At 40.5% G+C, this 26,781-nt stretch overlaps 1 protein-coding gene across 4 annotated transcripts in view; it reads right to left on the bottom strand.

Moving 5' to 3' along the window:
- Positions 1-26,781, bottom strand: part of LOC126470475 (adenosine receptor A1-like) — a 184,767-nt gene that overhangs the window by 87,884 nt on the left and 70,102 nt on the right. The gene's annotated exons all lie outside the window — the stretch shown is intronic.

Raw genomic sequence — 26,781 nt, 5'->3', positions numbered from 1 at the left:
TCGCCAAATTAAGGCTTATGAAAAAGTTGTCACCTGTTGCACTTTTTCCATTGTTTCCTAAGCCTTTCATCATGTCTAAAGCAATTCTCTTGTCTTAACCAATATCACGTGATTCATTTTCTTGTCGACCATTGTAAACCTGCAGAAAGAAGGTAAAATGTTGGTCCATCACATACAACGCGAAATTTCTGCGCATATTTTCCTGGTTTTGAGGGTATTTGTTAGCGAAACAGACATCTACCACCAAGTATTACAAGCTGCCGATCAATTCTTACGTTGCTGTCAGGAACATAAGTGTTTTGAAGTGCCTTTGCCTACATTTCAAATGTTTCTGTGATGGGAGTCAAATTGTCAGGAGCACGGTGCCACGTCTCGCATGCGCATCGTCAAATCAAATGCATCTTGAAGTTTGGGTGAAATGATTTCAAGCCATTGCTTCACTAAAAATTGCTCTAACATCCTCTTTATTCCACAGATGTGTAATTGATTCACTGCAGGCCTTGTAAGCACCTGCTACGTTCTAGCAACCATTAAGCACTTCAGTTCAGCGGCGTCTGAATTCCATCTACTGCCGTAAACCAGACTTCCCTTTTTGTTAGTCCACTTTAGTATTCCATCAACTACGTTCTTCCAAGGAAACAACTGAGAAACTGATGGTACTTTTTACTGCATTTTTGTTGGGCCTGGCTTTATTAGTGTTACGTAGCACCTTTCCTTTCATCCAGAATTTCTTCTCAACTGTGTGCCACACTTCCTTTGTTTTTTTGAACTATATGAAATGGATAAAAATTATATATCGTGGCACCAGACGCTGTCGCATGTATATACTAACTTATAATACAACGCGTTCTTGCCTATAAAACTCAGCAGTATGTATCACTTCCTTTACGGGCTGGACGTTTACACTGCCCAAATCTTATTCCGAACCTCCGTCTTGTTCATGAATATTCTCTTCCAAGACGTCTGTTTCTCCCTCACTACATGAGACATCAGAATATACATCGCTGGTATCAGTACTTAGATCTCCAAAGATAGGATTACCTTGCAGGAATATTTCCAGCACCTCCTTTGTGGAAAAGTGATGAGTCATTATCAGCTAAATGCAGCAGACACAGAACTGATCTCACAAACGTGGAACGAAAAACTGACTGCGTATGAAGTCCTGAGAGCAATATTTCCAAGAATGTAACAAAGGAAATGCAGCAACAATTGTATATTTTAAAAAGAGTATCAACCCATTATAAAACTCCATGAAAGAAATGGAGTAGCATATGATCCCTGTGGTATTCAATGGTTCGAGCATGATATTCTGCAAACTCTATGTATTCAAAAGGTTATGTTAATGCAGTATTAAACTATTACTTACTCCAGGAAAAATCTGATTTTTCATAATTCTTAGGGATATAAAATAAGGTCCAATTTAGAGAAGATTATGCTCTGTGGTAACTAGAGACAACACAGTAATAGGAGGTTTAAGAAAGTGTCATTCATTACAGTCGTCTTTATTTGATCAAAATATAAGTTTCATTTTTTATTACATCTTTCTCTCAGTAACCATTCAACAATATACGTAGGAAGTGATAATCAGGCTTACTACCTTTATGGTAAATAAATATTTCTTTTTAATTTAGTTCATGTACACACACAAAATGGTTTATTTGATATTTTACTTTAGTACCTGCTGAAAATATCTTTATCATTATAGTGTCTACAGTAGTAGATTTTACTTTTCACTTCAAAAGGTTTACAGGTATTGTTTATAGTAATTTCTGATCAGCTTGTAACTGGTCTAATGCTACCTAACTTAAAAATTTCTCCAGTCTTTTAATTATAGTGTACTCCTGTTATGTACGTGTCTCCTCATTTTCTAACTGTCCTTCGCATCTCATTTGTTAAAGATTAATGAGATTAGTTTTCTTTGTGGACGCTTGTAATTCAACATCATGTTTTCTGTGGCCTACGATGGTCTCTCCTATTGACCTCCTCAGATTGTCTATTTGTTAACCACGGCAGTGCTGTATTGGTTACCCACGAAGTTTCTTATGATAAATCTGGTGCCCATATTTGGCGCGTTTTTATCCGAGGTGTCACTCGGCCTTCAAATCATCAGGTGTGAGAATAAAATACCCACAGTAAAGAGACTTAAAGCGAGACATATTCTACATAAAATGTCATGTGTTTATTTCTTTATTTGAGCATTTAATTCACTTGGTACGATTAGGGCTTTTTTAACCTCTCTTGCATCTGATAATGTGTAGTTAGAGGGAGATAGCAGCATGATGCACGTAACATTAACTGTGCATAATAATAATGATAATAATAATAATAGTAGTAGTAATAGCGTTCCACTAATTAATATGTAGGGATATAGTAATGATAGTCCTATTAACATTGTGTTAAGTAATTTTTTTCATAACATAACGTTCCTTTCAAATGATGGCAATGCAGTAGTAACAGAAATTCACGGCAACAGCAATAAAAGACTTCAGAAATGTACAATAAGTTGAATGGTTTAGGAAAGAACGAGAAGTAATAGGATAAAGTAAACCAGTGAGATGGAAGAAAAAACACGATTACAATTGAACGAAGGAAGCCGAGACGATGCTAGCTATGATAAAACAGATACTGATACGCTGCTGAACAGAAGAAAAAAAACCTGATATGCCGACAGGGAAATTACACAGGTGATATAAGATAAAGCTTTAATGTCTTCTTGAACGTACCGTCGTTTTTAATCAGACTTAGGTTACTGGTTACTTTGTTCCAGAAAAGAGAAAGAGTAGGAGAAAAGATTTAGTGTCATGAACAGGTACATGAAAACTTTTGAACGTATTAGAACTTGTATCGACTTAATCAAACAGGTCAACACTAGTCTCATTTCTGCTGTAAGTGTACTTGGTTGTTCGTCTCGAGTTATCGTTATGTGGCTATGTCGAACAACATCACACCAGTAAAGATTCGTCCGGACTAAAGACTGAGTTTGATTTTGCTGTATTTTAGGCGAAAAACCTTTTCTAAATTTTTGATTCCTTGCATTCTGTTACAGTTTGATCTTCCCAGTTTGGATGCTCATCGAAGACTATTCCAAGATATCTTACTACTTTTTTGTAGTGTAGCTGTGTACCATAAAAGAATATTGGCGTCATTGCCAATTTCCAAATATTTTTAGTTTATGAAGGATTATACGTACATCCCGAAGCCCTACACATGTAACAGAAGATTATTCCACTTACGAGAATTATCTCATTAGGAATCTCTCGACTTCTACACCAAAAAACAAATGGCAGCAGCATATATTTTAGCATATAGCTGCTCTTCAGTGAACCCAACATAGCAAGAGACATTCTCTTGCTTAGGTATAACGCGAGATGAACACTGCGCCAGATGAGTGTCCGTTTGGTCGAAGCCAAAAGCCCTGCTGCCACTTCTCTCAGCAAGAGGACCTTCCGTCCGAGTAGCGTTACATTAGGCAGGGACCTTGAAGCTGTTTACTGCCTCCTCATTCTGAATGAGCTAGGGAAACCAGACTGCAGGCTGACACAAATAACAGACTACTGTATCAGCAGCTACCGGAGACAAACTTTCTGGCCTACAATACGTTGTTGTGGCAATTCACGCACGTGCAAATGACTACCGGCGGCCTATAAACAATTTTGTGTTTCGTGGAGAACGAGTGTCCTCGAAAAGCAGCAGAAGCTTTTAAGAAAAATCTAGGAAGACAATATATTTCACATCGCGTCGCAGCAGAACGTGGAGATCCTATTAAACTCTAACCGTAAATGAGAAAACGTGATGTTAAACTGTAGACGCGATTAATTATTTACAGCCAGCCATATTAACCATCCGCATAGACAGGTTTTCCTCCCCACCGCACACGGTCAATGCCGCCTCAATATTCTTAAAAAGAAAAAAGAAAATCTGTGTACAGCAGTTAGATGCTGACTGACATACTGTTCTCTTCAGAGCCAAAATTTCACTCTGCAGCAAAATGTCACCCGCAACGAAACGTCTTCACAGATTAAACCTTTAGACGAACCGGTACTCAAACTGAACCTCTGTGTTTCACAGGTAAACGTAAAGCTTGAATTTTTAAGTCCAAGTCCAACAAAAAGATTCTATGTATCTGGATATTTAATACTCTACTGTGCAATAAGCAGCGTCCGTTTATGGAATTGCTATATGTCAGTATGTCGTTGATGACTGCAAGCGATACCAGACTTCATAAATATCTCACCTATACGAATAAACATAGAAATTAAAATAAGAAACGAATACTGAGGTTCCGTTTCCCACCGACGAAGCGGCCAGTACAGACGTATTACAGTCTCAGATTTTGTAAGGACAGGAAAGGGAACGGGTTGTTTTCTTTTCTTGGTATTCGCCTTAGCGATTTGGGGAAATTAACGAAGACTTACATCTGGATATTCGTGGTTGATTTGACCTTGATCCTTCTGAAAGCAACACGTCGGCAGGTCACTGCAGAAGATAACTCATTGATACCGATGAGAAATTCGATAATAAACGTCTAGACGACTAATAGAACGTATCAGTTCCGTTTTAGGAGGTTTTGTCAGTCTCTCAGTCTGTAGAGCCGTTACTTAACAGTAGCTATCCTGATTTTAATATAGATTTCGCTGGACCGTTCCTGAAGCCTCAGCATCCTAGGCTTTCTTTTTTTGTGATTGTTCATGGACAAGTAGAGTTCTTTGGAATCAATACGGCTAAGTCGAAGATCAGTTTACTTATACAACTGCGGAGGGTGATGTGTTTTCAGTACTCTAGTGACCAAGGGACAAACGATATACTTTAGTGCATTACACCTCAACAAACATCACTGTGCTTATCATAAGGATGCAGACGACTGACATCGTTATAATACTTAAGAATTGCATTAGCTGACGTTAGTTCGTTCAAATGATTTCTTCCAAGCGCTTCTCATTACGAATTTTACAAACATGGTGAAGTGTAGTTGGATATTTATCTTGCAAGTCGAGTGTTCTGCAACGATAAATCTATCTAAAGAATATAAAACTGACAATGCGTGTGACGTATAATTAAACAGTGCCGTTTCTCGTATGTTGCGATTTACCCTATGGGCGTCACAAGGAGTACTCATATTATCCGACCTTTATTTCCTACTACTGTTTGCCAGCAACATCACCTGTGTACACATACATTACGTATGTTAGGACGTACAATTCATCTGTCGTGTTCAGTCGTGTGGCTTGATCCTTGGCCCCGAAACTAACTGATAAAATTATGTCTCGCTGTTTTGTTCATTCTCGCGAACTAGTTGATGCATTAAACAACACAAATATGAGACAGCTTGCACTTCAAACTTTTAAAGTATTCCAAGAAAACCAAAAACCGGAAAGAAATACGGGCAGGTTGTTTTCGTAACTGTTATCCTTTCTCACCCGTACCTCCAACTCTAAAGCTAGTAAAGGTACCTTACTGTCGCAGTATTTTTGCACAAAGTGTGAGTCATGTGTACACTAGACTTCGTTCATATTTCTCCGGGCGTTTCTGGCTTATGCTTTTGTGTCACCACTTTTCACTCGACCTCCTGCCGTAGCAGTGCTACGGGTGTCTTATTGTCACAGTAATATATTCCAGACAGCAAGTGATTAGCATGCCGAGTTTCATAGAAATGTTTTCAGACACTGCAAAAATATGCTGTTGGCAGCTGTCTTCGCACCCCCCCCCCTCCATCCCCCCACACCATCCGCCCCACCCCACGGGGTAAAATTTCGTTCTGACGGTCACCAATGAGTCCTACGACGCACAAAAACTAGAGAGTCGATATCGATCGTTTTCAAATAATTTTGTGTCACCGCTTCCTCCTAGGGCTGAGAATGGTGTATTTTTATATAAATCAGCATGTTATACAAGTAATACGTCTAATGAGTATTGAAAGTAGGAAATTTGGTTGAAATTGCTCCAGATGTTTCTCAGTTATGTTTTCATGTCACCCTATTTTTACCCCCACCCCTATAAGAGACAGGTGGTTCTTAACCTCACGGCGCTACTTTCCAGACAGTAAACGTTATGTGCACCAAGTTTGGTAGAAATGGATCCTGTGGTACTGGAAGAGATGTCGTAAGTACATATATTTCTGTAGCATGTATAAATACATATACGACAACCATGACCCATTCCTCCCCGTGCAACACATCCAACAGATACCACCTTTATCTCTGCCCACCCTCCCACCCCACCCCCTCCACCCCTCCTGCCATCTTCATTCATCATAACGATACATAACTCCAGCTTAATAGCTTCACCGTTCTGTGTTACCAGTGGCATCTCTCTGTCAAGCTAGTATACTCCAGGCAGTAATTGCAAGAAAACTCACCCGAGCTATCCTGCCCCATCATTTCTACCAAAGCACTTAAGTACTAGTACCTAGGGCTGGCACTCTATGAAAAACCAATTCGGATCCCCACCTACTAATCTTCAATAAAAGAAACCTACAATGGGCTAAACCTACTAAAACTAATTACCAGTCTAAGGCGCAGCAGTCATGGACTGTGCGGCTGATCCCGGCTTAGGTTCGAGTCGTCCCTCGGGCATGGGTGTGTGTGTGTTTGCCCTTAAGATAATTTAGGTTAAGTAGTGTATAAGCTTAGGGACTGATGACCTTAGCAGTTAAGTCCCACAAGATTTCACACACACTAATAACCAGACGAAAATAGACACTGAAGCCCAACTTCACTATCAACATGCAGCACACTGTTATCCGTCCCATTCTCACCTCTAAACACATCGCATCGACTTTAGGTCCTCCAAAATTTTTAGGCTCTCTTCAAATCCTTCAACGACATGCACTCCGACTCACAACTTTCTCGCATGCATAGTGTGTACCAGTTCAGTAAGTTCCACAACCGGAAGATTCTTACATGTCCTACCTCTAACGTGAAATCTCTGCCCGCTGTCTAGCCTATTATCAGCACATCACACTTTCTCTCCATTTCCAAACAATGCTCACACTTCCTCACGGTAGATTTAACTACCTTCCCCTTCAAGACCATAAAATCATTCCTGAAATCTATCTATTCTAGTAGATGTACCTATCAAACCAGATCCTTCTCTAATGAAATTCCGCAGTCGTATATATGATTGTGTGTGTCTATTAATTCCCTTTATAAATGACTTAAGAGCATTACCCATGACACTGCCTGTTCATCTAAAATACAGGAAAGGTAAATAAATGATGAACGGATAGTATAAGACATTTTCTTCTCTGTATAGCATTTGATGTGGAATTATGTAGGACATGTGGCAAGTGGCTGCCTCGCAGTAACGCCGTGCACTGTATGTTTAAGATCCACATGATATTAGGTAACGCATAATTCAGCCTACGACATTTCATGGGACCGGAACAAACACAGCTCTGAGCGACTATTTGCCGCTGTGATGTTACAAGCCAAGCGATCGACTTAGCTTTTCTGGAACAATGTATGCGACGTTAGTAGTTTCAGGAACAACGAGGTCCTATGAGTTACAGGGCTGCTTAAAAAACCTACTAGTTCTTACTCAGAATATAAGCTGTGGACACGTGACGGCGAATAATGGCCAACAGTACGTTACCAAAAATTAGCGACAGTATGTTCCTAGACAAAAGATGAAAATGCGTGCAGCTATTTACGATGAACCAAACAGCTTCAAGAATTCGATTCTGTTATTACGTCAAGGGTCAGAACTTCTTTTTCTGAGGGACATCCTTTAACAGCTTCAATAAAAATAGTATTCAGGCATTAACATAGGTATACTAGTGTATGCAGATGGGAAATTTGGCACTAGTTTCATTTAAATGATTGTCGAACAGGATGACTGTATACACAATAAATTATCATTGCTGATGACTCATGGAGAAAAAAAATAAAATAAAAAAAACTTAGTTGTTTGACGTGGCCACTGCCTTGCTGGGAAATGTGAACACATCCAAACGCATGTAACAGAAACCATCCCCTCCCCCATCGTCCTCCCTCGCCTACTTGAAGTTGTAGCTTTAATTGAGCGTAATAGAGGAGGAATTATTGACTGAATGTGGTGCAGGCGAAACCTTTTCTGGCTCAACAGATTCCTCCATTCGCAGTAACTTTCCATTCGACTCTAAACTTGTACTGTACTTTCATGCATTCGATTTGCCATGACGGTTACTGACAATGATTATCACACGGTCTGCCTTACAAGCTCCTGTCAAGGCGACAGTGATGTTGACAGAAAATCTTCGTAATAACCATCAGTAATATTTGGTGTAGTAACATTTTATATTTCACTTGAAGCAAACTAAATTCCGTTGTGTAATGTTTAAGAATACATATGTGGTCCAAGTTGCTTGAACAGCTAGTGAAACATTCAACTTTGTACGAATTCTTTACAAATCTGCTCAGTCTGATTAGTAAGCCTTTGTCCATCTCTATGATAGATTCATCAAAAGACCTAACTTTCATAGGGAATTATGCCCTACGTGACTCTTACTTCACTTGAATTGCTAATTCGTTCTGCGACATGACCTACATGACCTCTAGCCTTGTTTATTCTTCTGTCACACATTAAACTTCTCTCTTTTCGTTACGCTAAAGACTATCATTTCTTGGTGAAACGTAGAACCAACTCGTGTTTGAAAATAGAACAGGCAAATCAAAACTTAGAAGAAAGGTAATATACCCTCTGGATGGGCAACCATATAAACAAATACCGATGTAGGTGATCAGGACTGTTGCATGACAGAGTTACGTGAAACGAACACTGAGTGATCACAGCGTGACGTGAGGAAATTCATAAACAGACATAAAATTCTTTCAATATAAGGATGGATGGAAGATTGAGTTTAACGTCCCGTCGAGGTCATTAGAGACGGAGCACAGGCTCGAATTATGTCAAGGATGGAGAAGGAAATCAACCGTACACTTTCAAAGGAACCCCTCCGGCATTTGCCTGCAGCAATTTAGGGAAACCACAGAAAACCTAAAAGTGGATGGCCGGACGCATCTTTGAACCGCCATCCTTGCGAATGTGAGTCCAGTGTACTAACCATTGTGCCAGTTAGGTCAATTTAAGATTTTAAAATAATAAACATACCTCACAAAATGTGACTCACTATATATTGTAAAATATCACGTTACTTTCCCTTTCAGTGTGTTCATAGCAGTCCCAAAAACAGAGACATGAAATCCCAGATCTTTATAGAATCTTCGATAATGCTTCACACTTTGGTGAGGAAGGTCTATATGATACATTTTCTGTTGTTTTTTTGGATGTAAATACTTTCCGTGGCATGTAAAGACGTAAAAGTAGATTATGGAGAGCAGTACATGTTTACGTTGGTCGCTAGTCCATAGTTCTTTCCCGCCGCTGCACTACCGTCTCTTCACTTTATTTTCGAGCTTTCGGGAGATTTGGCAATATACAGTTCTACAATGAATCTTTTATTTATGAAGTTCTCCTCGCTATTTTAGTTTGTTTGTTGGCACGTACTGAGATGAGCAATGACTTCTGCAGAAGGAACTAAGCACTCTAAATCCCTTTCCCACACCTTATCTTTTCTTCCACTACTGAGATTAACAGGCAAAGTATTTCTGTGAGTTCTATGTGTTGCTATTAAGTTGAGACCCTAGCACTAAAAGCCCTTAACATGTTTCTAACTGTTTCACGGACGCATTAGTTAAGGGCGTACCGACAATGCGCTCTATTCTGAACTGTAAAGATTCGACAAGATAGTATGTCCAAAAGCATCTACGTTAATGTTACAGTACTATTAACCGAACTTTATTGTCAGAGGTTGTAGATGCAGCGTCAGTTCAGTCTATTTTTAAAGATATTATAACACAAGCGGAAACCAAAGACAAAATTAATGTGCCATAAGGGTCGGAGGAATTAACTTGTAACTGAGATCTTTTAATGATGTGGTCAGTAACTGAGATCTTTTAATGATGTGGGCATATTGTTTTATCTTACACCTGTACTTGATGGGAACTAAGAACCTTGTAATTTTGTGTCAGGATTGATTTACGGAAGTTACAATGATTGCAAGACAGAGAAGCTCTATGTAAACTAGTATTTCATTGTTTCCTTCACTCACGGCATTAGTGATATTTAGAGAATGCATTTTATTTACTTACTTCACGCTGACTTGAAAGAAGTAGAAATTTCAAGATACGTAGCTGTAGTAAAATGATGGGGCTTATAATCTACATTCTTTATTTTCATACGGCATACAAGCAAGTATTTCTTCGTGGTACAAAGTTGCAAGTAACAAATGCTTTCAAGGCCTAAAACGACCCGCAATATCGCGCTACGAAAATTCGTTTTAATTCAGTGCGACCATAATTTTCTCGTTGAATTCCGATTTATACCACATTTCTTGGTTTAGACAACTGTGCAACGTATTGACTACGTTGCTGGCCGTCGAGGCGAATAGGTTTGTTACTTGTCGGCAACACGTAAATTATAGCAAATGGACGCCATACTGTACTCTGCCAAGTAGTAGCATAGACGCTGGAGTATTTCCAAGAGCAATTGCAAGATGACAAGCACAACTGTGTCACGATGCTACATGGAACTCATTCGGTGTAATGCCGTCATCTATTGTTATACATGCGAATAAAGGGCAATCTGCACAATCAACTCTTGTTTACGGATGCTAGTCAGTGGAAGCTTCATTCCTAAAAATCATATCACAATTATTTTTAATACGCTGTGTGAGGTTATAGTAGCTTTCAGAACTAGATGTAGCTTTAAACGGATAGTGAAATAAACTTCATAAGGGACTAGATGTTGTGCGAATCCAGTAATTATTATACTAGGGTTGATCAGTAATGCAACACATTTTGTTCTTAACGCAGGTTGGTTTTATTTAGAATTGCAATACACCATATTATTACCACTTTTTGGAGTACATAAACCTATATCTCAAAACAATCTCCGTTCAATGCGACGGCTTTACACTATCTTACTGGGATGGCCAGAGTGCTCGCATGGTACCACTCTACTGGGCGACGTCTTCCGCATCAATAACCTCCCCATCACCCACTAACTGCTTCTTGTGGAGTGCATCCTTCATTGAACTAAACAGATGGACAGATGGAAGACAGAAGGTGTGAGATCCGTGATGTAGGATGGAACAGTCCAATAAAGTTTTGTGAGCCCCTCCCGGTTGCACAGACTTGTGCGAAGCCTTGCGTTGTCATGCAGAAAAAGAAGTACTTTTGAATTTTTTAGGCTGAACTCGCTTGTTCATTTTACTGAGGGTAGCACAATACACTTCCGAGTGGATCATTATACCATGAGGGAAGATGGTTCAAATGGCTCTGAGCACTATGGGACTTAACTTCTGAGGTAATCAGTCCCCTAGAACTACTTAAACCTAACTAACCTAAGGACATCACACACATCCTTGCCCGAGGCTGGATTCGAACCTGCGACCGTAGCGGGCACGTGGTTCCAGACTGTAGCGCCCAGAACCGCTCGGCCACCCCGGCCAGCTCATGAGGGAAGACACTAAACAAAATAATCCCTTCAGAGTCCCAGAAGGCTGTTCCCACAACTTTACCAGCTGAAGGAGGGGCTTTGACCTTTTCCTTCCGAGGAGAGGTGATTCGGCATCACTCCATGGATTGTCGTTATGTTTTCGGTTCGAAGTGATGAACAAATGTTTCATCACCTGCGACAATGTTCGACAAAAAATTGACACGATCGGCCTTGTAACGCGCAAAAAATCCAGCACAGATGGTTCTTCGTTGCTCTTTATGGTTTTCTGTTAGGGGGCGAGGAACCTATCGGGCACACGCCTTTGAGTACCCTAACGGGTGGTCGAATGTGTCAGCACTACCAACAGAGACGTCCAGTTCTGCAGCGAGGTGGTTGATTGTTATGGTTCATCACCTCGAATGAGAGTGTCCCAACGTTCCAAGTTTGCAGGAGTCACAGCTGTGGGTGGCCGGACAGTAAGTGGGAGATTGGACAGGTTTGCGAGACTTGTTGCAATGATGACAGACCCCTCGCTTAACGACTAATAGTGCTTTTTTCTCACTGCCAGGTCCCCGTACACATTCTGCAAGCACCTTTGAGTATCTACAGTTTTCTGGTTTTCTGCCAAAAGAAACTCAACGACAGCTTCTTGTTTGGAACACACTTCTCTTACAGACGCCATTTTTAAGGTTACGTATAGCGCGCTACCCATCGAAAATTAATGAACTACAGGGGCTGAAGTGAGAATATTCCGCGATGCCCCAGAACAAATTCCACATTTTTTTTTTACCAGAAATTGTCCGAGAAAGAAGAATGTGCTGCATTACTTATTGAATGCCCCACGTACGAGTAGCCAGCTGCATCATCGACTACGCATATTTCCCCTAACACACAAACAGATCCTAATAACAGTTAAAAACCAGCTCGCACAAGCACACGCACGCACTCACTTACACACACACACACACACACACACACACACACACACACAGAGAGAGAGAGAGAGAGAGAGAGAGAGAGAGAGAGAGAGAGAGAGAGAGAAACACACACAGATCCGACTTTGATTGAATCATGCCTGTATGTCACCCCAAGCTACGCTCCAGTTACCTGTGAAAGCCCGATTAACAGTTTTGGAGATTACCATGTTTCGAGAGACAAACCGACACGATCGTCTTCGATAACAGAACTTAAAGTAATCCGATTTTGGTGAAATAAATGCTACACGTTGCCACACCCTACACATAAATTCCCTGTGAAAACCCCATGAATATTCATATGGTAGTTTTGGAGATTAGCGTGTACCAACAGACAGACATGACGGATTTAGATAAAACTTCAAATCACGATATCTTTTTGATTCGTGATACAGTTTTGATGAAATAAAACCTATACGTTGCTTCAAGCTATGCTCAAGGTACCTGTGAAGGCCCTATGAAAATTCTTCTAGTAGTTTTGGAGATCACCGTATTCAAACAAACAGGCAGATACGATGGATTTTCATATTTCTTAGTAGTATAGATTTCTGGGATCATATAAGGCAGAATAAACACTAGAAATCGGAGAAGGAAGCACGTATCCCCACGAACTGATTTAACTGGTGGGGCAATGTAGGGTTGGTTCTATTTGCGAATGCAACAAGGTGGAATCCTAACACGTGGTTTAATGGAGAGTAATCTCCAAGAGGCATCTACGGCGATTTGCAGAATGATAATATATGCCTTTAAAAGTGTTTGGATAAAATTACGTCGTGTGTGCTGCGTAGAAATGGAATATTTGCTGTTGTTTCCTCGTATATTCCTTGTATCGATTTTTACTGTTCAGAAGTGGGAGTTGTCCCTTAAACTGCAGCGGATATTTCTGCCACATCTTCTTTCCTATAGTCCTGTTGGAACCAATAAATGAGGCATAAACATTTAAATAATTTCCAAAATGTGAATCACAGGGGAATTATCTCTACAGTAAAGCACTTTTTCTTTTCTGTGCATTATATATGGCTTTACGCACTGTAAGTATTACTATCCAAAGTTACTCAGCGAAATTTTGAGATATTAATCCGTTATGCAATTCAGTATCCAACACCCCTCCAGCCTCTAAGTACTACTTTCCAATACATATAAAGGAACCATTTCCATTAAGTTTACCATTAGTAGAACTTACGTGGGCTCTGTAGAGGGGAGCTCTAAGACGATCGATGGAATAGCTTACAGGAACAGCAGTAAAACGAAGTGTTATATACGTCTACTTACACACTTTTGTACGCAAGGAAATGCATAGCAGCGTCTTTTAGCTGAGTGTTTGGGAAATGATACATTTTTCTTAAATATGGAAATAATTACACTGTCACAATACTGCAGATAAGAGAACTGCTTAACAATATAGGATATAAAGTAAATACTTCACTGGAAGTGCAGAAAGCACCGAACAAAGACTGAAGTGTCTACACTACGTTTTGGCTGCAACATATGGTGCAAAGAAACGTGACATTTGATCACAGCTATAAGTAAAAAAATGTTACAGGAGTTGTCAAGCCATTATAGAGTTAGATGTTATTTTGAACTGTTCTTCGTGAATTTCAGATTTTTGCATGATGTCGAGCAATCAACTATGGCAAATTAGGCCATTGCGTGCACAACATTATTTTTGTGAAAAAACAATTTTTTTTTTGCAAACAATGTAGCAAAGCTACCAAGGAGATCAGAATTTGTAATTCAGGGAAACTGATAATTTCTGTGTTATTACAGATATAATTTTGAAAGACAATTCCTGGAAACTACGGAACTCATGTTTTTTCATAATGTCTCACGTCCGGAGGCTTTTAGTTACTAGAAGATAACTTTAAGATCAGACTTCTGTTATCTGTCGCAGTTAGCTGCAAGGGCCACTACGCACACAGTTGTTGCACACAGAGAGAAATGGCAATAAATACCTGTATGAGAGAAGAAAGTCACGTGTATTCACATACCCGAACGGCAGCTAGTCTTGCATCGCAGTTACATCGACTAGAGCTTGAGACGCGTTACGAGAACTCGCACTTTACGGTAAGTCGTGTTGCGTACTCGGTGGCGCAAACACGCGGTCTCCGTTCGTCCCACTGGCGGGTGAGAGCTGGGCGCTGTCAGCCGAGCGGAGGGGGACCAAGTGACGGCAGCCCGGTATTTCCCCCGAGGTATACTGCGTCCGCTCTTATCACCATTCTTCCTCGGACTGCTTTCTTACGTCCACACATTACCGCCACACGCCGGAACCTGGCTGAACGTTAGGAAGTGACGCTGCTTCCACACACAGTGCGTAATGGGGTGCTATTCTGGTCACCGAGGAATCGTTAGAAACGTAATAATCCATATCGTTCAGCATTTTATGGTCATCATGAAACAGCATATTTGTGGTTTCCGTAAGTCGTTCGAATGTGATACCTCCGTGGCTGGTTGGCGTAAACTGTAGCACCTCTATCCATTCCAATCATTCAAATAACACTCATTGGCTGAACCTGTCCTGGACCTAGTCTTTTGGTTTGTTAGTAGCTCCCGTAGCATTTAGGTCTCTAAATTCAGCCTACAGCAAAACACAACGTATATATAGTTTATTTTACCCAAACTTGTTTCGACAACATTGTGCCCACTTCTGTGCTGGCCGGTGTGGCCGCGTGGTTAAAGGCGCTTCAGTCTGGAACCGCGTGACCGCTACGGTCGCAGGTTCGAATCCTGCCTCGGGCATGGATGTGTGTGATGTCCTTAGGTTAGTTAGGTTTAATTAGTTCTAAGTTCTAGGCGACTGATGACTTCAGAAGTTAAGTCGCATAGTGCTCAGAGCCATTTGAACCATTTGAACCCACTTCTGTGGGTCTCGATTTATTTCTGTAAATTATCATACAAAGCTCATGGATGTTTATCTATTTACGTCTTAAGACATCTCAAAGATAAGCCCTCAGGGGGAAGAAATTCCGCAGTTGCACATACATGTTCCACAGGATAAGCATAACACCTCTTAAACCTGAACACATCAACTAAATATAATGAAACAAAAGAGACACCATATAAAGCTCAACAACAGGCAAAAAATAAAAACGAAATATTAAGATAGTGGCTACCCAGTCAAGAGCATAAACAAAGGGTCTGAAACACAGAGGCTAAACACACAGACAACACAGCAGGCCACACTACACCAGGAAATATGAACAAATTAGTACACACTAATATACAATGACAAAATGGCACATAGATATGAAGTTTAAGGAAAAAACAAAGTATTCCAACAACATTCAGGTGATGGACACAGTTCAACAAAGGCTAAGATCAGACAGAAGAATCTCAAGCACATTTAGTCAAATCGCATGCAACTCCTGTTAAGCCCAGTACATAGGACGAGCAAGCAGAAACTTCCGAACAAGGTACTCAGAGTACGTATAAGATCGGAAGAGCGACAGAATGCTTTCACTTTCACGGAACATTTAATAAATGAAAACCACCACCAAACTAATATCGAAACTGACCTACAAATCCTGAAACACAGCAACAGTTTACTTTGAGAACAATCTTCAGACGAACATTATGACGTACAAAAGGCTATAGTGGAAGGCTAAAACGTTAATAAATGAAAACATAACACTTTTCAACAACACTCTCTTAAAGACTGTAAGAGAACTGACACAGGACACAGAAAAGAAACAGCACACTCACCCCCCCCCCCCACCTACACACACACACACACACACACACACAGAAACATACCCGCGCGCGCGCGCGCTCGATCCCTCAGCACACACATGGGCTTACATAAGGAACAGAAGTCGTCAGAATACCCCCTACACTTTTTCGAAGTAAGCGATACATCTCACGACACATGGGAACATCAAGGTGGCGTAATATTTTGAATTATGACAAGATGTAAAAGTTATGTTTTTCTCTGTTTTTAAAGCAACTGCAAGCCGACCAACAAACGAGACTGCATAACGGATTACATAAGCACCTAGTGACCACAAGCATTGTATCCACAACACTACCGAAATTTCTTAAAGTGTAACACCGGCGTATGTCAGTTCATATTTTCATAATTATTAACAAAAACCGCTCATACAGTGGCCGATTGTAAGCTGTATGCTAAATATGGCAAAAGAAAACCACAGAAAATATAGCGAAAAACGGCAACAAGCGTAAAACCCGTGCTATGGTTTAAAAGTAAGTAAAGTGTTATAGAAATAGCCATAAAATACAGTATATGGAACCAGACAGTACTCTTGCAGTAACGTTTTGTAATGTTTGTGACAATATTAATTTTCATGTTTTTAAATGAAGGAAAACCTACTGATGATGGCAACATTGTCGCTGAAACTAGTTCTGGGAAGAAAGTAACAATGAAACATATAAAGTGTTTTGCATCAAGGTGGACGCACAATCCAAAAGGGTGACCCACAATCCCATATTATTTCCCAAAGCATTGGGAAACACAGTCACTTTAGACCATCCATATGAATCCATATTTTCAATCGCTTCAGTACCAAAATCAGTTTCACGAGTTTATCTAATGCTTCTTCAAGCACAAGCAAACTATTTACCCTTCCTACAGCATGTGTACTAGACGTTTCACCCACTGGTCCACTTGACACCGTATTACTCAGACTACCATCAGTTCAAATACTGCAATAGTGTTTGAAGCTGTAGGAACTGTAGCTAACCAACTGCATCAGAGTCTCCTCCAAAAGCTGAATATTTTCTGTGCTCTTCTGTAACCTCTTACTTGCAGTTCGTTAGACGATCAGCCAGAACTTAATTTTTTATGAAACTAGGCCACCTCAATAATGTCATTCTTATACATCTAAATAATATATTCAAGTATGTCACTATGAATCATCTAACCATATATAAAAACCAACAAAACTTGAATAAATAATATGCCTATTACGTTCAAGTGTTTGCATAAACTGTTTCCATCATGTTGCATATTTTCTGTAATCGTTTTACATGTATATTGTCACAGTGGCTAACATATTCAAGACAATTTGAGAAACAATATTTACTGAAACATCCACTATTCATTAGCATTTCACAGCATATACGAATAATCAGTGAAACTGGATGTAGCTAGGAAATGAATTTACCACAATCTAGATGCTTAAATGCACGATGCATAAAAGAGACCTAGCTGTAAATTGCTTACAAGTGACTCATAACGTACAATACGTTATTGTGAATTGAATCTGCTGTCGTTTATATCAGAAGTAATCAGAAGAGTAAATTCTGTCACTTGGTCGCAGATGTCTCAAGAGTACCAAGTTAGAATAAGAATGATATTAATACCTCTCACAGAAACAACTGTGAGTATATTAATACCAGTAATACTGACGTTTTTAGTAAAATACAGCGTCTGTATTATATAAAAAGAAGGTATGTTCTCAAATTCCAATATATGTATAATTTTTTTGTAAACTATCTCTTCTATGGTTTTAATAACTAGCTCCATTCCCTCTAACATTTGTAACAAGAGCATTCGAATACTTTTAAAAAATGGTTCAAATGGCTCTGAGCACTATGGGACTTACCTTCTGAGGCATTAGTCCCCTAGAACTTAGTACTACTTAAACCTAGCTAACCTAAGGACATCACACATATCCATGACCGAGACAGGATTCGAACCTGCGACCGTAGCGCTCGCGCGGTTCCAGACTGTAGCCCCTAGAGCCGCACGGCCTCTCCGGCCGGCCGAATGTTTTAAATTTGCCTTTTGACTCCCGTATAACACTATGGTTAAAATATTCCGTGTTAAACAGTATCGACTTACGTCCAGAGATATTAATACAGAATTAGTTATTTTACTAATATCTTCAAAGCAAACAATAAAAACAGGAGTACTGACCACAATTTTAAATACAGTAACAATTTCAAATCAAATGGAAAATATGCAGAATAAATACATATCCTGAAAATAGTTCTTATGTTAGTTTCATGAGTTTCATTTCGGTTTATAAAAAATATAAGGTTACTTTAGCTCTGTTATTCTGAACTACAATAAATACAGAGCTATAATTTTCATTCCGCTGAATTGTGTCTTCAATTTTAAATCCAAAGCTGTAATTTTGATTCTGCTGAATTGTGTCCTCAATTTAGCATGAGCAGTATTTTCCCCACTACATGACAAAATTATCAGCACTGACCAGTTACGTTACAGTCTGCTTACAGGTTTAAGTACACAGAGATCGTTAACACAGTCAACTACAAAATGACGTAAGTATTATTCATAAAAATTTTACTGAACCAGGAGAATCATGTTTCCCACAAAGAATGTTAAGTCTAAAGAAAAAGAACAAATGTGTCGAACGGCGTTAAAACATTCCCTATGAAACTAGTTTCTCCCATAACAGCGGTTATCGTGCTACACACACGAGAATGAAAACTGGACAACGAGGACCTCAAAGCCCAAAAACGAAAACTGGAATATTTAGTGAAAACAACAGTCACAACAGAAGAATAGAAACAGAAACTGGAAGATGAGGCGGCGGCTGCTGGTTGGCGCGGTGCAGCTGGCGACTTGCATGCGCCGACAAGAATGCTTCAACAGCCAAGGCCGAGTGTGATCTTGCGCGCATGCTGTGGCAGCAGCAGCAGAAGGGGCGTTGGGGGACAGTGTGGGGGCAGAGTGGGGAGGCACAAGGGCAGCGCGAGGGCGACAAATGGCTGGCCCGGTGTAGCACGGCAAACACTTTCCCGTAATCCGCTGCCACAGACGCCGGTGGTGCAAGGGCTCGTCTTGTGTTATGGTGTTTAATTAAAATAAAGTCATAAATATTCCTATCCTTTCCCAACATAGCATAAGTGGAGGGATCCAAACTTAGGGGAGTTTAGAAGCAGTATGTATGTTATCAGGGGGAAAAACTCTCTGATCGTCTGGAATTCTATACTGGCTGCTTAAATGCAGGTCTGCAACATTGAAGCTTGGGAAAATTTGTGAAGTAGATAAGTAGGCTAGTTACTAGTTGTATGCGAAAACGTGCTTACAAATCTTGGATATCCTGGAAATAGCCATGAGACTTGGACCTGCTGGGGATACAAACTTTCTTTTTCTAGGCGAGTGATGTCAGGGAAAAACCCAGCCTCTATCTTGAATTCTATACTTAGCACAAGTGACCCACTTTCACCATATGCACCATAGATTTCAAGCCCATTTTTACTGAGAGCAATAGTCTTGCTTCTATATTGACATCACAGTAGTGGGGTAAAGTCCCACTATCACAGCTGCACTACTTCTGAATCTCCTGCCAAATTTTTAATTTCGCATCGTTTAATGCCAAGGATAACTCGTCAATGCCACAGGTGGTGGTGGGAAGATAGAAATCTGGCAACAATGCATGATGTCATCGATGCATTGGAAGTCTGGCAATAGGGCATTTTGCACTAAAATTCTTCCAGGCTGTCTACTAACGGCATGTACAGCCAGTGGGATATTTTTACCAGTGGCACTTAAAGGGTCAGAGCCTTCTAGGAGGTCATGAACAAAACAAAAACAGTAATAATTTGAAAGAGTGCAGTGTACGAAAACAGACTGCTTCCATGTAACTGACGTATTAGAAGTGATCTTATTTTCCTTATCGCTGTGTGGATGTAGGTCACATAAATGTAACGTGTCTTCAAGCAGAAGTATCGTTGGAAACAATGAGTAAAACAGCCTATTTTTCGCCTTATGGGGACACAGAACATTGCTTCACAATTTGCTGACAGGTTTTAACTTATTCATATAGGTTTTACATTTCGATGCTTTTTTGTCACTGGAAAAAGAGCAGGTAAATTAGCGTATATGTAGAGACATATAAACTTGCAGAATCTTGTCGCGTGATTTCGATAATAAGGACTCCATGCCTCATTTAGGCAGCATATCTAAATAATGAAGCACTTGTTAAAATGGTACACAATTTTTTGTGTTTTACAGCAATACGTGGAGTCACAAAGTGCGAATATTTTTACGAAATTTATTGCTGTATGCATGGTAATTCACAGTAAGAAATCGAGAGGAAATATGTTTTAGCATCCACTCTAGTTGGTAAAAGAAAAATCGGAATTAAAATTGAGGACAGACTGTAAAATTCTCTTGGCGCTGATATAAATGAAATTAGATTTCTGTTATGCTGATAACTATTTCACAATTATTATCAAATGTCAACTTGATTTGAGAAATATTGTTCTTTATACAGCTGCTTAAAAACTGTCACGCTGTCTATGTTTCACTCAAATCGACAAAGTATCAAAACAGCAGGCAAATGATGTTTGTGTTTCGTACTGTTTATGTATAATTGATGAATTTTGTAAGGAGTCTCCTCCTTCTCTTTAAACAGTAGGAAGGCGCCGTGCCACGGTTCGCGCGGCTCCACCCGTCGGAGGCTCATAAATTGGTTCAAATGGCTCTGAGCACTATGGGACTTAACATCTGTGGTCATCAGTCCCCTAGAACTTAGAACTACTTAAACCTAACTAACCTAAGGACATGACACACATCCATGCGCGAGGCAGGATTCGAACCTGCGACCGTAGCGGTCACGCGGTTCCAGACTGAAGCGCCTAGAACCGCACGGCCACACCGACCGGCCGTCGGTGGTTCGAGTCCTCCCTCGGGCATGGGTTTTTGTGTGTTGTCCTTAGTGTAAGTTAGTTTAAGTTAGATTACGTAGTGTGTAGGCCTAGGGACCGATGATCACAGCAGTTTGGTCCCATAGTAATTTACCACAAAAATAAACAGTAGGAAACGTACGGACGTATTCAGATCCGGCTGAATTTCTGTAGGAGATTTTCCAAGCAAAGAACAGCCCATAACTGCAACCACATATGGAAACATTGGCAAAGAGCACAGTGTGATAACGGACGATGAGGGATTAAAATTGTGTGAAACGACTGAAGTGCTGGGTAATATAAAAGGAAGTCTGTGCTGCATCTTACATGAAGAATTAACTACGACAAAGCTTTGTGCTAGAAAGAGTGAGTGCTACGCATGTCTTCTGGGCCAACTAGATGAATAAAATTGCGATGATATGCCAACATGTGATGAATGACATCTATTTTTAAATGTGAATATTTACAAGTTAATGCCCATAGCTAAAAGAAGTACCTAATACGAGGTCTGTTAGTAAAGTATGATCCGATCGGGCGCGATATGGAAGCCACAGCGTAAATCCGATGAAGTTTTGCAGAAATGTTTAGGGCGGAGTCTCTAATACGCCCATCGATCGCGCCACGTCGCTCTCTTCAGATCTAAGCACACAGTGAACACTTAAACATGCCTAGAGAATAAAGGCTCCCACCAAATACGAGGACCTGGCGAGGGAATTCGTCTGATGTCATTCAGCCTACGCAACAATACCGTCACGCATTTCCTTCTTCATGACAATTCTCGGTCGCACTCTGCTGTAGCTATGTAGATGCTCCCTCAGCGTTTACGATGGGACGTGTTTCATCACCCACAGTAGAGCCCATAATTGGTTTTCCGTGAGCTGCAGACCAGCGTACAGAATTGGCGGAAAGCACAGGCGGCTGCCTTCTATGACAAGGGTACTGGAGTAACATAAGGGAGTTTTGGGTACGCCACACACTGTGCAGTGGCTTGAGGAGAGTATGCAGGGTGTTCGGAAATTTCCGTTACAGACTTCTAGGCCTGTAAGTAATAGTTTGAATAGAAATCCACGCCAGGAAACCTACCGCTGCGGTTTCAGATGTGTAATGCGTCCACGTCTGCTGATGGAAAGAGAAAAGTCAGAGTGTTGCTTGTCCTGGTATGCGACCGCCGGATTTAACTCTTATGGACAACTTCTTTTGGGGTCGTATGCTAAGTTCAACTTACAAGATTCCAGCAGAGAGAGAAGAAGATCTGCTGGCCTGAGTTCTTGCCGCTGCCTGAGGAGACACCAGGTGAGATGGAGAGTAATCGAGCAGCTGTTGTAATGCATCAGTACTGTTTTGTACTTGCAGTATGCTGAGTTCTTTGTGTTTTTGAATAATGTAAACAAGTAATGTGTAAGGTCTAATACAAACTAGTGTGTTTAATTGATAAAGGGATGCCTCGTTATAATTATTTTCGCACTGTTACCTAATAATTGTACTGCGCCATACCGAATACAGTTCCTCAAGCAGAAGTAGATAAGTAGATGAGTTAAATATCTGATCCGAAACAGTTGTAGAACGGAAACGGTACGTTTCCAGACGTGGGTTCCTGTTCTAAATATTATATAGTCAGTCCCCTCTACAAGTTGTAGAAGTTCGTAACTGAAATTTCCGGACTCCTTGTATGTAGATTTAGATAGACTGAAAAGAAAACAAAAACAACATTGAAACATAGCTTTAAAAAGTGAAAAATGATGGAATATAAATCAGGAATCGACGGAACATTCAGTAGATTTAACATCCACTGACTTCTAGCTATTCCCACACCTAATGGTATTTGTGGCTGTGAAACGTTTTCAACCCAGTGAAACAGTTTCATTAGCGCTAGCTGGGTATTTTCCGAAAAGCTCAGAACCTTAATTCACATTTTGAATACACGCACGCTGGCCGTTATGGTGGTGGTGGTGATGGGCAGTTCGAGGTCAGGATGTTGACATACCACCATTTCAGAGCTTGGGTGAGTGGTGTTGAGGTGAGAGGATACCTGCCAGACTCCCGATTAGGTACCACTGTAACAGTTTTGGCCAACCACATATTTATTATTGAGGATACATCATTATGCGTGATGTCGCTCAGGAAAGCCAGGGCCCGCAGGGCTTCGGTAATGCACTCCTCTTAAGGCAAGCGCTGAGCAGCACGTGGATTGCAGCCTCAGGCGGGCAGTGGTGGATGTTGCAGCGACATCAGCAACGGCAACAGTGAAAGGCAGCCGACCACAAAGAGATGACTTGCAGCATCACTCACACGGCCCAGTGGCTGCTAGCAGCCTCGGGAGCAGACGATTCCGAGTACGACCACGACATAGGGAGTGTGCAGAAAGAGCAACCCCAGTGGCAGAGTGTATCTTCACATGTGGAAGAGGACTAAGAGCTGCGGGTCCCGCCACGAACAGGTCACCAAGAGCCCTCCGGTTGCTGAGCGGCAAGTCCTGCGCAGCGGACGCTGTATGAGAACTGAGCCTAGCTAGCCGGATCCAAGTCGGCAGGGAAAGACGTGTAGGGCCAAGGAACTCGTACGTCAGTTGCTGCGAAGATTGTGGATCGCTAGAGTTCTTACTCATAGCTTGATGACGCGGACTGAGATACCTCTAGCTGAATATGTGAAATACAAATAGGGGCGTGTGTCGTGTTTGCTTCGCTAATGCATTGGTTCCTTCCACTCAAGTCACAACAGAAACTCGGCGTGAGCATAGGTAATCGGGTCGCCTGCATGGTGTATTCTCCATCCTTCTGCTGTGTAGGTAGTTACACTTGTGAATCTGCCGCTCCAGTTGGCAACCGAGTGAAGTAACTGCCTCATAAGGCCATGATCGAATCTGTCATGTCGAATCATACACTGAAATTTTTCACATAGGAAGAATACACTGACAGAAATTTTAGATGCTAAGGCGTACTGTAAATATTTCTTAAAAAATATTGAAGCTAATCATTTTTGCAGCACGAAGAACCGCTTATAACAGCGGTTTGTACAGCGCTTCACATCTTGCGCACAAATCCACGAATAAGCAGACTCAGCCATGACACGAGAACATAGCGCTGTGTAACGCAAAGTTTTTATGGTAATCTTTGCATAATGTATACCTTACTAACAACGAAAAAAGTTCGTTGTTTATTTCCTGTAATCGTCACGAAAATGTGAAGTGTAGTATTAGATGAAGAACACAAACATTTTCTTTATCGAGATGCTGAATCACACTATTAGTTCAAGGTGGAGACAAACTTAAATTAAAAAGTCTTTTCGCCATCCTTCTAAAGACGATGGTGTATCACACCTAGGCCAAGAGTCGAAAAAAACCAATGAGTTATTTCCTGAAAATTGTAGGAAGACATTGTGGATGTAATATTGAAAATTATTCTCTCCGATTTTTCCATATTTTACTACGTGGATGGCAAGACTTTTGCAACTAACAGTCCCTTTTTTAAATATTTGGTCCTTGCCGTGAGCTCCCTGAAGATAGATATAAAGCATCGGAAACAGTAATCCACTGATACTTATCACTGGTATTGTTGGATTGTGTCATAGCATTCATAGACTGAAAAGCGACTCAGTTTCTTCGTCCGAAATGATAACGTGATGTATGCATGCAGTTCTTGCACAAAACGAGGCTGATTGGCTTTATACACAGCATTTTAGGGTATAACAAGGAGCTTTGTCTTCAAATCAGATACGAATTTTTCTATGCTATTACCTATTCATGATATCTCCTCTAGAAGTTAACTTGAAATAAGTTTCATAATATTGCAACTTTTTTTCCCGTGTAATTTCCTCAACCTGTCTAACCAGATCGAAGAAGTCTGGAAATCAGTCATGTTCATCTTACTTGCAATACAGAGGACTCAGTCTCGTAGATATCCGTCAGTAATGGTGCACTGACTCCCACAAGCAGTTCTAAGCTTTTAGAATAGTTTTTATTTCATAGTTCTGTGAGTTTTATTTTGGTGTGTATTTCATACTTTGCGTAAATCTTTCTTCCATTTATGCAATTCACATTTAGATTTGCTTTTCACACTGTTTAACTTTAAGCGGTTCATCCCTCCTTCACTTAACCAAAAAATTTTTAATCTTTTCTTTGTCGCTGACTGCTATTACTGAACATGTTTTCATGGGTCTTGAAAGGTATGGTATTTTTGTTCTGGACTTTAACTAACACAACAATCATCTTTCGAAAGAAAGTTCACTGTATCTTCATAGTTATTTCCTATTTCCTTTATGTTTCCACCATATCTAACGAAAAGTCATCATTCGGATGAATGTCCATTAAATTGACTAATACATGAGACATACGTAAGTCTGTAGGTGAAGTAGGTGATTTCTGTTGTATACCATATTTTTCATATTTCATCTTTGCAAAGTCGGAAACAGTAATTTGATTCTGTATTACTGTGGAACCCTGGAACAGCACAAAGTCAGATGCTATTAGAAAGCACATACGAAGAAAACACAAAACAGGAAATTCAGTTTCATCTCCATTGTTAACGCTTAGCGATGCCGCAAAGGCAACTACTAATTGTTGTGGATACTGTATAAGTTGCAGTTTCGAGCGAGTAGTAACTGTGAACAATTCTATCAGTGAAACTATCAGAGGAAACTGAAATGAGATTTAAAAATTACGAGCGAGTTGTGCCACCTCCGTATGTGCCTGCGATGTTGTGTATGCGAAGCTATGGTACGCTCTCTAACTGTCTGGCGAGCTAAGAATTAGGCAAGTCTCAACGTTTCTTTCAAGAAATACTTGCAGTCTGCCTTAGCAGTTAAAATATTGACATTGCGTTTCTTTCGGTGTATTCTACCCGTAGAAACAATTGCAGGGCAAGTTTCGACATGTCTGACTGAACTGTTTGTTTGTTAGTGTCAGAGCAGCAGTTCCAGCCGAATCAGCATGCCGCACTGCGTAGCTCAGCTAACTCGACGCTCTCCTCTGGTGTCCTGTAGCATCCGAGGGCTATGCCCTCATTTTATTCAGTGGCACGATGTACATTATTTTATGGTGCAACAATACTCCGGAGAACCACGGATACGGTGTGCTGAGAATGAGTCCATAGTGGAAATTTAGTGGGTTGAACAGAATCTGGCACAACATGACGATATGGTGATCGATTGTGGTGTACATAATTTTTATTTCATTGTCTTGGTCGCACAGCTTCTTGATCAGAATTATCGGTTTCGGCTATGCAGTACCCCCTTCATATTCTACAGTGTAAGTAAGCGAAAGTACATTACTAGTCTCTACACTGAGAGATTAAAAACAAATGACAGAAGTTATAAAAAAAACACAGTATACCTCTCATTCCGCTGTACTGAAACAAGTCATAACATGTATAAATAACTCGAGTTAAAACTGCCATGCATGCTTCAACTATTTATACAGTATTTAGGCCGGCCGGTGTGGCCGAGCGGTTCTAGGCGCTTCAGTCTGGAACCGCGCGACCGCTACGGTCACAGGTTCGAATCCTGCCTCGGGTATGGATGTGTGTGATGTCCTTAGGTTAGTTAAGTTTAAGTAGTTCTAAGTTCTAGGGGACTGATGACCTCAGATGTTAAGTCCCATAGAGCTCAGAGTCATTTGAACCATTTGAACAGTATTTAGGACGCAAAGCGATTCTAGAGGTCGTTGATGCATGCATAACGTATTACTATATAAACAAAGTAATTAAAAGAAAATTCATTTAAA

This window comes from Schistocerca serialis, chromosome 3 (assembly GCF_023864345.2).
Source record: "Schistocerca serialis cubense isolate TAMUIC-IGC-003099 chromosome 3, iqSchSeri2.2, whole genome shotgun sequence".
NCBI classification, from domain to species: Eukaryota; Metazoa; Arthropoda; class Insecta; order Orthoptera; family Acrididae; genus Schistocerca; species Schistocerca serialis.
The sequence above is the reverse complement of the archived record's forward strand: the minus strand, read 5'-3'. Positions and strand labels throughout refer to the sequence as shown.